Source organism: Schistocerca piceifrons, chromosome 2, assembly GCF_021461385.2.
Source record: "Schistocerca piceifrons isolate TAMUIC-IGC-003096 chromosome 2, iqSchPice1.1, whole genome shotgun sequence".
NCBI lineage: Eukaryota > Metazoa > Arthropoda > Insecta > Orthoptera > Acrididae > Schistocerca > Schistocerca piceifrons.
Window position 1 is genome coordinate 386,649,473 of NC_060139.1, and position 12,339 is coordinate 386,661,811.

Consider the following 12,339-nt stretch of genomic DNA (forward strand, 5'->3'; position numbering starts at 1 on the left):
ACGGCGTTGTTGAACGCTGCTTTCAAAGAATAAATTAACACATGTGAGTTCCCGGCAAAATTAAAAATACCCATATATTAAGCAATTACACAACGTATACTGGCAAATAACAATTCAACATAATTTAAAGGAAACCTGCTTCATACTTCTGTAGCCAATCTTGGGGTGAAAATCAAATTAAAGTAGGTGAGTTTAAGAAGCTGTAATGAAACTCAATATTTACTAAAAAGGTTACGTCCAAGAAAGCCAAACAAAAACTTTTAGCAGGAAATACACTTACGTTAAGGTAGAATTTTAACTCTTGCAACTTATGTAATCTCAATTTCGGCTCAGTACAAGCTCTGCTGATAGAAAGTCACAAGCCAGTACAAGCTAGTTGCAAGCTTTCGTAACTTGCTTCAAGTCAGTGGCAGATACCCCCCCCCCTGCCCTCCCCCCTTGTGGCCCTCCTCATTGCCACCCGTGTCGTCCCCGCCGCCCCCGCCAGCTAGCCCGCACGCTATTCGTTCGTTTCTTTCGTCACTCGACTTGACTGAATCGAGTTATCGGGTAGCTGTACTTTCCTATGAAGCACGCACGTCCGCGTCATCGTATTTTATATGTAATTAACCAATACGCCAGGAACAATAGGCGCATAGAATTCATAATTTAAGGAAGAGAACCACAATTGTAACTTTTTTATATCACAAGATGGCATATGTGTACAATCAGTATATGTAAAACTGTCTTAAACTTCGCACGTGATCATTTTTTATCGCGGTAAAAGGAAAGGTAGCTCAAAATATCTTTAGCCTCCACTCCTAGAGTTTTTTCTGTATCCACCGCTGCTTCAAGTACAATAACTATTTAAATTCAGAATTAATTCTGAACGCTTAACGCACTAAAATAAGTGGACCAACGCAACGCACACATAAGGAATTTTGAACAGCTTAACCTCTCTTCTTAAATCGATCAGTTTTTAAACTAAGAAAAGCCTTAGGACCAGTCAAATTCAGGAACTTAAACCCCCCCCCCCCCCCCCGCGACACACACACTCACACTGCGGTACAGAGTACAAATGAGCCTTTTGTGCTAATACCAGCGAAAAACTAGTTGCCTGCAGACGTGACGCTCACCATGATGTTCAAAAATGGTTAAAATGGCTCTGAGCACTATGGGACTTAACTTCTGAGGTCATCAGTCCCCCGACCGTAGCGGTCGCGCGGCTCCAGACTGTAGCGCCTAGAACCGCTCGGCCACCACGGCCGGCCACCATGAAGTGAAGTGTAGCTTTCTTCTACATCACGGGAGCAGCTGAAAACTCCGTTTCGTCTTACTGATCGCCGATGTGCAACACCTCTGTTAATAGGCCGTATCTGGCAACCATTCACTATGGCTACCACGGTTACTCCACTGCAAGATGCACTACGTCGGCCAAGGAATAAGACAACGCATCCAACTGCCAGAGCGCCACCGCACAACACCCGCAGGATCTTCCCTCAACTCACTCCAGCAGCAGACACAGTGGTGAGGGCACTACTCGTTCGTTCGTTCGGCCTCACATAACGCATTGCCTGCAGGCGGGAGGCATCCAGAGACCGCTTAGCCGGGTCGTGCTGCACCTTTATTTCGCCGAGTTGCGGCTATGTCGCCTCCTGTCGGAGGGGCAGGATAGCACGGTCTCGAGCGCGGTCCGATATCTTTGGCAGTCGATCACACACCTCCTCAGAGGTAAACACACACATAGACACAAAATTATCGATTTCATCCGTGCATTAAGCTTCCATCGCATTCTATCACTACCTCAAATCCCTTCCTAACGAAATACCCATTGCTTAGAAAACTGCGTAACATTCTAACTTCATTTTGTATTTCAGGTGCGTGTTCCTCCAGCGCCATTCCACCTTGAGGTGAGTAATGGTATTTTCAATTCTTTGTAGTAAACTAGAATTTTTTACATGTTTATTTAAGTTACGTATGACAAGTTGTCCCTGTACGTACTAGATCTATTCTCTAACAAAGTACTTCACAGCTTGTTTCTCATCATCGCAGAACAATGTAGTGAAAGTCATCTTGTATATGAATGCATTGTTCTCTAACAGCGCATCTACTGTATCTGGCATAACTTTGTAAGGTGGCGTCATTTTAGAAACCGTGTTACATCCAGTACGACAAGTAAGCCCCCTGAATTATAGAGAAGACAGGTTTGTGATCGTTCAGTAAACAGATGTATGTGACTGACATCGCCTAGTACACTTTGTAGAAAGTCTGCATGTTGGGTGACTGGGGAACGAGCAGAGCGGTGAAACTCTAGGTAGGACGGAAGAACACAGTGTCCTCACACATTCCTTCGGACAATAGGACGACGCAGCCACTTCCGTTGCTAATCTTGGGATGCCCGGGAGCTGAACCACCTGCAAAACGGGAACATGTATCCGCCGGGCAGGTGTGATAAGGCAGCGGGTCTGCCAAAAACCAGTAGCAGCAAGTATCCGCGGACTTCCCTGCTGACGTAGAAAGGACTTCTTGAAACTTCGGTCTGGATTCTAAACTGAGATTGGTCGGCGTTCGGAAACGAGCGCCTTCCGGAAAGATGATTCGCCACTCAAATTTAAGGGGGGAGAAAAGTGAGAGATCGGACGTTCCTGGGACGTGGAAGTGAGAGGTCGTTTTCGTGGGCGTGGAGCGAGAGAGTCGCTGCTGGGTCGTGAAACGAGAGGGTCGTCTTGGCGGTCCACGGCAGTCGACGGGCGTCTTCGGCTGTACTTTCGGCGAAGTACAATTTTACTATTATCTCGCTGAAACGAGAAGTTCTACAGCTATAGCTTCTGATCACTACGGTGATCGTGCTTATGCATTGGTGTGTAAGGAAGTAAATGTACCTTGCCGAATCTCGTGTTCTTCTCCGTTCTGCACTGAGGTTTCACACTGCTCATTGAGATTGTAGAACCTTCTTGCTATTACGTACAACGGGGGATGTCAATTACACCGCGCCTAACCACATATCGCGAGTATCGTATAGGGCAGAGCCAGATAGTTGAAGTGCCAACATTAATACAAGGAGAACTGAGAGTTGTAATTATTATATAGTGTATTTGAATTGGGTTTATGATGAGTAAATGTATTAAAATGATGATATTTATCCTTTAGTATGTAGTATTTTCTTGTACCATTTAATCTTGCCTCTTATATACATTTTTCGGCATGTTATAACCTCTTCTTTAAAAGGGAACTGGATTTGTTAGCGTATGCTAACATTTTATCTGAACCACAGGATAAGATTAGGAAACCCTTAGGTTATCACACAACAAGTTACCTGAGTAATGAGTACGTACTTCTACTGGGGGACGTACAAGTATCGGGGCGACTACAGTAGCGTTAAAATATCCGTTGTGCAAATTATCACTTATACGTACCCATGGCAAGTCTCCGTCATCAATAGCCAGTAGTAGAAGAGGTAGAGGTATGCTAGAACTTCACTGAAATTGCATTTGTTGCTAGTAACTGCAGATCATGAAAGCGTGAGTTTGTTGATGGGAACAGAAAGTACAGTATGTGATCAAAAGTATCCGGACACCTACTAGCGGATATTAATACGGAGTGTATCCACCCTTCGCCGTTATGTCGGTTTAAACTATGCGCGGACACTTTGAATGAGTAGTCTGAATTTCAGTGGAAGGGTGACAGGCAAACTTTTTCAAGAGCTAAAACCATATGTGGTCTGGAGCGAAGTCGACTTTCTGTCTCATTCCAAAAGCGTTTCATTTGGTTCAGGTCGGAAATGTGAGCAGTCCAGTCCCTATCAGGGATGTTATTCTCCACAGTTCGTTGCCTCACAAATGCTGCTTTATTACGTATGCATTCTCAAGCTCATACAATTATCGTCTCCGAACTGTTGCTCTGCTGTCAGCAGTAAACAATGCCGTAAAATGTTTTTGTATTCTTCGCATTTAGTGTTTTATTAAGCGCAATACTGAGACCGCATCCTAGCCATGAGAAGCATCCTTCTACCGCAACTCCACCTTCTCTGTATTTCACGGTTAGCACTACACATTAAGCTGGTAACGTTCTCCAGACATTCGCTGAACCCTAACCCTTCTATCGGATTGGCACAGGATACTGCTTGATTCATCACTCCAAATACGCTTAAGAGCCAAAGAAACTGGTACACTTGCCTAATGTCGTGTAGGGTTTCGGCGAGCACGCAGTAGTGGTGCAACACGATGCCGGATAGCCTCGACTACTATCTGAAGTAGTGCTGGAGGGAAGTGACACCATGAATCCTGCAGGGCTGTCCATAAATCCGTAAGAGTACGAGGAGGTGGAGGCCTCTTTTGAACAGCACGTTGAAAGGCATCCCAGATAAACTCAATAATGTTCATTTCTGTCACACAAAATTCCTGGAATAGGTGTTCTCTAAATTTATTTATAAGCTTTTCACATGAACAACACCTTCTTCCAATGCTTGAAATTTAAGTTCGCCGATCATCTCTGTTACGGTTTGGTATGGACTACAGCACTGTGTTAGGATCGTAGCAGCACGTCTCTTAAATCGTTCTATGTCTATTAGCATGCCATATTGATAAGGATTCCGAATGTGGGAACAATTCTCTAGAACTGGTCGCACAATCGTCTTGTGTGCGATTTCCTTTATAGATGCACTCCACTTCCTGAAAACTCTTCAAGTAAGTCTAAGTATGCCATTCACCGTTCTTATTACTGATTTTATGTTGTCCTATTTGATACTGCTTGTTAATGTTATTTGTAAATATATGTAATATTTTACGTGCTTCAGATGTCCGACACTATGCTTGAAGTATAAGAGATACTAAACATATTATGTTTACAAGGTCATGGAGCTTTCCAATTATAAAACAATGTGGGATACTCTGCAGTCTCAAAGTATCGTTACTCCTAATTTCTCCGACGTATGGGGTCCACAACTCTGAATCAGATGAAGTCTGGATAGGTCGGCATTTATACTTCTGATTTAATTACGTGCGTCCTATCAGGGAAAATAAGAAAAACCTGCTCAACGGGACAAGTTATTCCGAGACCGTATCGTTTCGTGCACCAGAAACAAGGATGTCGCAGAACACTGGAGACGAGCATAGGAGAACAGATGGCTTAAAATCACCAAAATGAAAACAGGAGAGCTTTGTTTACGACAGTTGCATATTCCTTCTCTTGTTAGATGACAGCCAACGGAGCGTGAAACAGTGTTAATGAACGGAAATTGTTTAAAAAAGTAAAGGCAAATTTGATTTACGTCCTCTGTGACAAGCAACGCATAAGTTGAAATATACTTCGCACATTCGATTCTATGAAACATCTCTCTATTATCAATTACTGGCAAAGGGATCAAAAGGATATACTGCTCTCTTACTACTTCAGGAAATAACTAACATCAAACATAAGGCTATTGCACTCATGTTAACCATTCTTAAACCTTTTTTCCTTGCTCCCAAAACAGTGTCAGAGACTTGTTGTGTCACTGGTTGCTTTAATTGATCAGGCGTTCTGTTCTCACAACGGAATCGTTCCGTTCCTCATTAACTAGGAGTCTATTCAGCACCAGAAATCCGAACAAACTAACTTACCTGAGACTAAAGCAATCCAGTTACGATCTGTTAGTATTTTGTTTCACTTACCGGCTCTATATTATATTTTTCCGGTACTAATTTCATTTAAATTCGTCGTTTCTACATGCCATTGCTCATGCTATCCACTATTGTCAAGTGAAAAGGCAACTAGTTCCATTTTAAACTGTTTCAAGACATCAAAGATCGTTAAATGACGTGATTATAAAGAAAAAAATGTAGAAAAGACAGTAACCTTCGGATACTTCAACCGAGTGAAGAAAGAAGACAACAGTAGCATGGATTGCGGAAAACGAAGTACCAAGAAACATCATCAAATAATCAGGAATAGCAGAAAAAAACTTTTTAAGAAATTACCAAATGTTGAGTTCTTCAAAGGCAATAAACGTAAGAAATCACCAATAGCATGGACAGAAGAAAGGCAAAGAAAACATGATAAGAAGATGAAGGAGAAGGGAAAAATTAGGAAACAACCAAAAAGTATTGAATTTATGTGATCCTAATTGGTCAATATGAAGATGAGAAGAGAGAGAGAGAGAGAGAGAGAGAGAGAGAGAGAGAGAGAGTGAATGTACATATATTGAATTTCGTCTCTCATTTTTGGGTGACACATACTGTATGCGGTGTCGGTACCTTTAGATGTGGCCAGCGCCCAAGGCAAAGCAGAACCACTTACACAGGGTGTCCCAGAAGGGATGGTCAATATTCAGGGATATGACAGGGGCGAGCATTGTAAGCAAAAAGATTAGTAAATATCGGCTATAAAATGCTTACGCTAAGAGCTGTGAGCACTTTTTCATCTTCGATACTTTAAGACAAGTCTCTTCTACTGCAAGCTCTTTGCTTTCCATATTTTGTGAGGAGGTGGTATGGACAAAACAAGAAAAATTTCTCTAGTAAACATTGGCTCTGAAATGCATATCTTACGAGCTATGAACACTTATTCAGCAGCAGGGGTGTATTTCGCAGTATCGAAGATGAAGAACTGCTCGTAAGACTTAACGTATGCATTTTAGATCCCGTGTTTGCTCGACTTTCTTGCTTCGATTCAGTGCTTCTGTCAGATCCCTGAATATTGACCATTCCTACTCCTGCACGTCTGCCGCGATCGCATTTCGAGATCAAAGAGAATCTGTTATTTAAATCACAGCATTCCGTTTCACATTAGCAGCCATTTCGATCTGTCAATAACCGAACCACTCAAATACATCGTGCATTCGTTTGACACTGATGCTGTGCGCAGCTTCTCATTTAACTTAAAATCACTGGCAATGAAAATCCGTTTTACATGTTTGAGGGTTTTATACCACTACCCACAAATAATTAGAAGTTTTGTCCTTCTTGTTTCGCTGTCGTCGCCTTTTCGTGTTGCAATTACAGCACACTCAGGTTTCGTTTTCTCATATTTATTCCCTCTATGAATTTCTCTTTTACCATTTTTATTGCGGTTACTGCTGTCTTTCCCTTGCAATTCAACGCGATGCTCATTGCTCTGTTCACTCTAAGCAATGTGCTGCCAGTTAAGAATAGGATACTCATTCTGTAAGGAGTATTAACTCAGAAATATAAGTAGACGAGTATAAAAATTTGTTCTTCCTTCGATTTCTTCGTCTAACTCTTTGTAGTACAACGTTGTCGTATTATGGATTCGACGTAACACACACGTTGATCTTCAGCTACTCATTCTGTGGCCAACAGAAAAGAGTTTTCAGAACTCGAAAAACCTTGCAAATTCTCAGTGCCGCCTGCTCGTCTTTGGTGAGTACCATAATAATGTATCAATAGAAACAGAACCCATGACGAGAGGTTTATGCGCCTGCAGGCAGGCTACGCACCTACTTTTGCACCTGCTGGTCGGCCATCCAGAGTCAAAGGAGTAGCGAAGGTGTTGCCTATCTGCAAGAACCTAGGAATTCGTTACAGTTGTCCCTCTTCAGATGCATTTTTAAAGTGCTCAGCAAAGGTGGATGTGTGGAACTGAGTTGCCGAACTGAGAAGTCTTGAAAGGACCTTTTGTCGTTTCATTCGTGGATGTGTCAATGTACACTCCTTTGCAATCATGCCACGGCATAGCGTGAAACTAGAGGACTGAAAAAGCATAAGAACCCTTTGCTGCTTTGGATTGCCTTCGAATGGTTCTGAAAAGTTTCTAGTGAGTCCGCCCTGTACACAAGAGCAAAAATTACGGTCTCATTGTACTCCAAAGGGGCGCAGTCACGTTCAATGTGGATTCTGGCCCCCGATGCCCTTAGAGAAGTGTTGAACCGTCCGTGGGGTGTCAGCAGTGTCAAAGGTTATCAAGAACGTTCTGTAGCTCATAACACTGTGAACTGTCGTTTTAGACCGCAAAATGAATGAGAATCAACGCCTCAAGGAAAGGGGTCGATTTTGAACCGCGGTGTCTCTGAAATTTTTTCTTCGTCCATCCGTTAGAAAACACCGCAGATGCGTCAAGAAGGGTGAAAAATGTGTAAGAGGAGGTGTTACGACCTTCCCGTCGAGCGGCACATCCACGATGGCGTTGGACAGCATTGTGGTGGCATTTGGTGCCAACGTGACACCATTCACCCACTTGACTTGAACTTCTGAGCTGTGGATTTTTTCACACGTGTCGACACCTTGCTGTCTGAAGCGTCGCAGAGCCGGAGGGTGATGTCTCAGGACTCCATGCCTTTGCACCATTACACAGGAACGTTGTTGTCACCTTTGAGCCCAATTTCAAACTTAGCGTCACGATGGGAGGCAATTCCGGTGCTTCAAAAAAGTGATGCTTTAATTATGTTGCGCGGCGTAATATGCGCAACAGAACGCCACGGTGCAGCTGTCCTGCGTCTCGTAAACTCATGCCCGGCAAAAGTGCACATTTATGGACCCCTGTGCAATTTACGTAACTCAGTCTGTTGCAAAAATACGAAAGTGGTACCATGAGGAAGTCAGGTCAAGGATTACGGAAGATTATACATAGGGGGCGTGAAATCAGTAACCATAATTTCTAATAAGCGTATAGTAATACGAATACAGCACACGCAATGAGAGTTTAGATTGCGGTCTAAAGATACTTATGGACGATCTGAAAACGCACATTATGCCTGATCCCGTGTTACCGAAAATGCAAGTCTCACAAACTCTCACACATAATATATTCAAAAGGCGTTGAAAAATACAATGAAAACGAGAATACAAAGAACGAATAGTGGAAGAAAGAATGTCCATGTGAGTCAGAAAACGTGGAAAACTACCGACTGGTTGTTTCGGATGTTAAAATGTGCAGAAACCAACTCATAAAGACTTCCAACTACAATGTTTCCATAATTTGTCTTCAGTATTAACGGATAACACAAGTAACAGGGATGATAAAAATCCTTCAGCGAAACATGTATAAGAATAACAGACATTTCGTTACTCACAGCTGCCAGTGCAGCTTATTAGGAGAAGGTCTTTCTTGTCATCCCATTGCTCGGAAAGTCCTCTTCACGCAAAAGTTATACCTGTAGCGGAAGTTATCGTTACACTCTGTGTCTAGTCTAACAAAGACTCACGTGTTCTGGTGCCCGAAGAGTTTCCTGATCCAGGAATATCGACACTGAGTCAATATATTTGCTTCTGCATGTATTTCATACGCTGGTGAAGTAGTAGGGGCGAGATGGAAATTAGTGTGGTTGTTTGTTGCCATACATACTGGCAACATAGAGCCTGCTTTCAAATTCATGTGATGTGTCAAGGTGCCATCCACACAGGAGGGATATTGTAAACACCCATATTTGAGTACACACAACAACAATGCTGTGAATGTACTGGCGATTAATGCAACGTGTAGTGTTGTCTGTCGTGTTTGCGTGTTCTCGCCTTTGTTTCGTTATTATTATTATTATTATTATTATTATCATCTTCTTTGTGCCCTGACTGATCAGGTGAATCGCGATGTATTTCACGCATCTACTTCCCCTGGCGTTCAATAGCTGTGGCTGTGAGAAGACTTACCTGCTCCAGGATGCAGCTAGACTTCTCTACTACAAAGGCGCCAGATTGTATTTCAAAGACACTCCCACTGGACAACTGGAAAGATTTAGGGGTAGCCATGTCTCTAGTCCTATAGCTTTCATCTACGGGGCACTCTGATAGCCGAAATTTGTCAACACAGGTCAGCTGCTTTGAACACACGAACATGCAACAGTAAGGAATCGAAAGACTATGTTTCAGGATTTTAGTAGACAGATTGCCAGCCATTGTTAGCTAAGAAAGTCATAAAGTCATGTGAGGCGAAACTGCAGTCACGCTCATATATTTTACTTCAGTCCCTCCCCCCCCCCCCCCCCCTCTGGGAATGCTTTCAGTAAAATCTAGGAAGGCGAGGCCACGACGCTCAAATTTTGTCCACCTTAATCTATTAGGACGACATAATGTTTAAGTAGTAAGCCGTACTACTTAGGCAATTCTAGAAAATTCCAATGGAAGTTTTACGAGTCGAATACACTGATAAGCTAAAACATCATGGCCCCTACTTAGTAGTTTGTTTGCCTTCTTTGAACCGAAATACGTCACTGATTTAGCGTATCAGTGATCCGACAGTTTGTTGGTAGTATTGTGGAGGTATGTGGCATTAGATGTCTATGTACAGGTAGTGTTATATCCTAGCCAGTAATGCCACCCGAGCCCGCTGCCAAAAGGTTGGCAGCATCAAAGGCCGGACGCCGTCCGCATAAGCAGCGCCAGCGAGACAGGAAATGGCCGCAAGTCTGCGCGCGCCACCGCTGGCTTCTGAGTTCTTAAGCGCTGGAGTCGCGAGCGCTAGGACAGTTCTGTATTCGCCGCTCAGTTGTATTCTCGCCACCGAATTGTGTACTTGCTAGTCAGTTGTGTGTTCATCGCAGCAGAGTTGTTGTTTGTCGTCAGCCGACGCTGACCTAGCCGCTCCGACTCGAACTAGACAGATTTCTGTAGACACGGAGTTCACTACGGTGTTTCTGTATCTTCGTTAATAAAGATAAGTACCGACTTTTATTTAATCAGAGTGTTTGGGTTTTCATCTTTCTGTTCATTGTTCCAGCGGACCGGTCGGCCCGCTATTAAAAGTGTGGCGGTGACTTCGTAAGCCGTTTCTACAGCGAATTGTTTGTCGCTACGCACGCCGCCACAAAAGGTAGTGCAATTCGCGTAAATAATGGGCCGCTGATTTGCGTACGCCGTTATGACACCCGATAGCGACCCAGATGGGTCCATACGATTTACATCAGACGAATTTGGTCGCCGAGATATAAGCTTGATTCCACTATAACGCTCCTCAAACCACTGAGCGCGGTTCTGGTTCCGAAACATGGACAATTATTTTGCTGAAAGATGACATCGCCGTCGGGGAAGACATCAAGCATGAAAGGATGCATGCGATTCGCAGCCATCAGCCTGTCTTCGATTACCACCACAGGTCCCATGCAAGCGCAGGAGAATGTCTCCCATAGCATAATGCTGCTCCTCCCAGCCTGCGTCCGTGGAGCGCTGCACGTTTAGGGGCGCCGTTCATCCCGATGACGGCTTTTGTGGAGACGACCATCGACCTAGTGCAGCAAAAATATAATTCATACGAAGAGCCGACACGTTTCCATTGATCGATGGTTGAATTCCGATGGTCTCGGGTGCATTGCAATCGTAATTGACATGTCATTGGGTCAACACATGAACCGGTAGGGGTGGTTTGCCGCAGAGCTCCGTGTTTCTACAATGTACGATGAACGGTGTGCTGCGAAACACTCGTGCATACACCGGCAATGTGCTTTTTCGGCAGAGATGCCACAGATCACCCACTTTAAAGAACGGAGTCCGCAGCTCGTGGTCGTGCGGTAGCGTTCTCGCTTCCCGCGCCCGGGTTCCCGGGTTCGATTCCCGGTGGGGTCAGGGATTTTCTCTGCCTCGTGATGACTGGGTGTTGTGTGATGTCCTTGGGTTAGTTAGGTTTAAGTAGTTCTAAGTTCTAGGGGACTGATGACCATAGATGTTAAGTCCCATAGTGCTCAGAGCCATTTGAACCATTTTTTTAAAGAACAGAAAAGCCTCCGAACCCGTGTTTTGTGAAGATTCTTCGACGTCCAACCATTTAGCGCCCAGTGGTAGCTTCACTGTTCTTCTACCCTTTATCTTAATTACTTCTCTGAGACGACTGGTAATGGTCTCCACACCGAGCGGTCTATGGCGCTGCAGTCATGGACTGTGCGGCTGGTCTCGGCGGAGGTTCGAATCCTCCCTCGGGCATGGGTCTGTGTGTTGTCCTTAGGATAATTTAGGTTAAGTAGTGTGTAAGCTTAGGGACTGATGACCTTAGCAGTTAAGTCCCATAAGATTTCACACTTTTTTTTTTTTTTGGTCTCCACTAATTTCCGGGTATACTGGGGAGATATTTTCCGTCACTACTCTTGCTGTCCGTTTTTCAGCTGTTCTTTAGATGTGACAGGTGACTTTTCTGTTTCTTTATCAAGACTGGCCAAAGATTCTCTGTCACATTCGAGCCTGATGATTGAGGGGATTGATGAAGTACGTCTCGACAGTTAAACAGTAACCACATTCTCACATTCCAGGTCCTATGTTTCGGGTCGTTATCTTGATCAAACTTCAAATGTTCCCCAATCTCCATGTTTCCGGTGCTCTTTTGCAAGTTCTTCTCCAGTATTCTGAGGTACTGAAATAGGTCCATTTTACCTCCAATAAAAACAAATTCACCAACTCCATTCGCCGAGATATACCCCCACACCATCACGTCTCAACCATCATA

General features: G+C 43.9%; 1 long non-coding RNA gene across 1 annotated transcript in view; it reads left to right on the plus strand.

The window, feature by feature from the left end:
• LOC124777918 overlaps positions 1–12,339 on the plus strand; it is a 761,041-nt gene that overhangs the window by 322,489 nt on the left and 426,213 nt on the right. Inside the window, exon 3 of the long non-coding RNA XR_007015802.1 lies at positions 1,857–1,889. This is a non-coding gene — a long non-coding RNA (uncharacterized LOC124777918). The remainder of the gene's footprint in view (positions 1–1,856; positions 1,890–12,339) is intronic.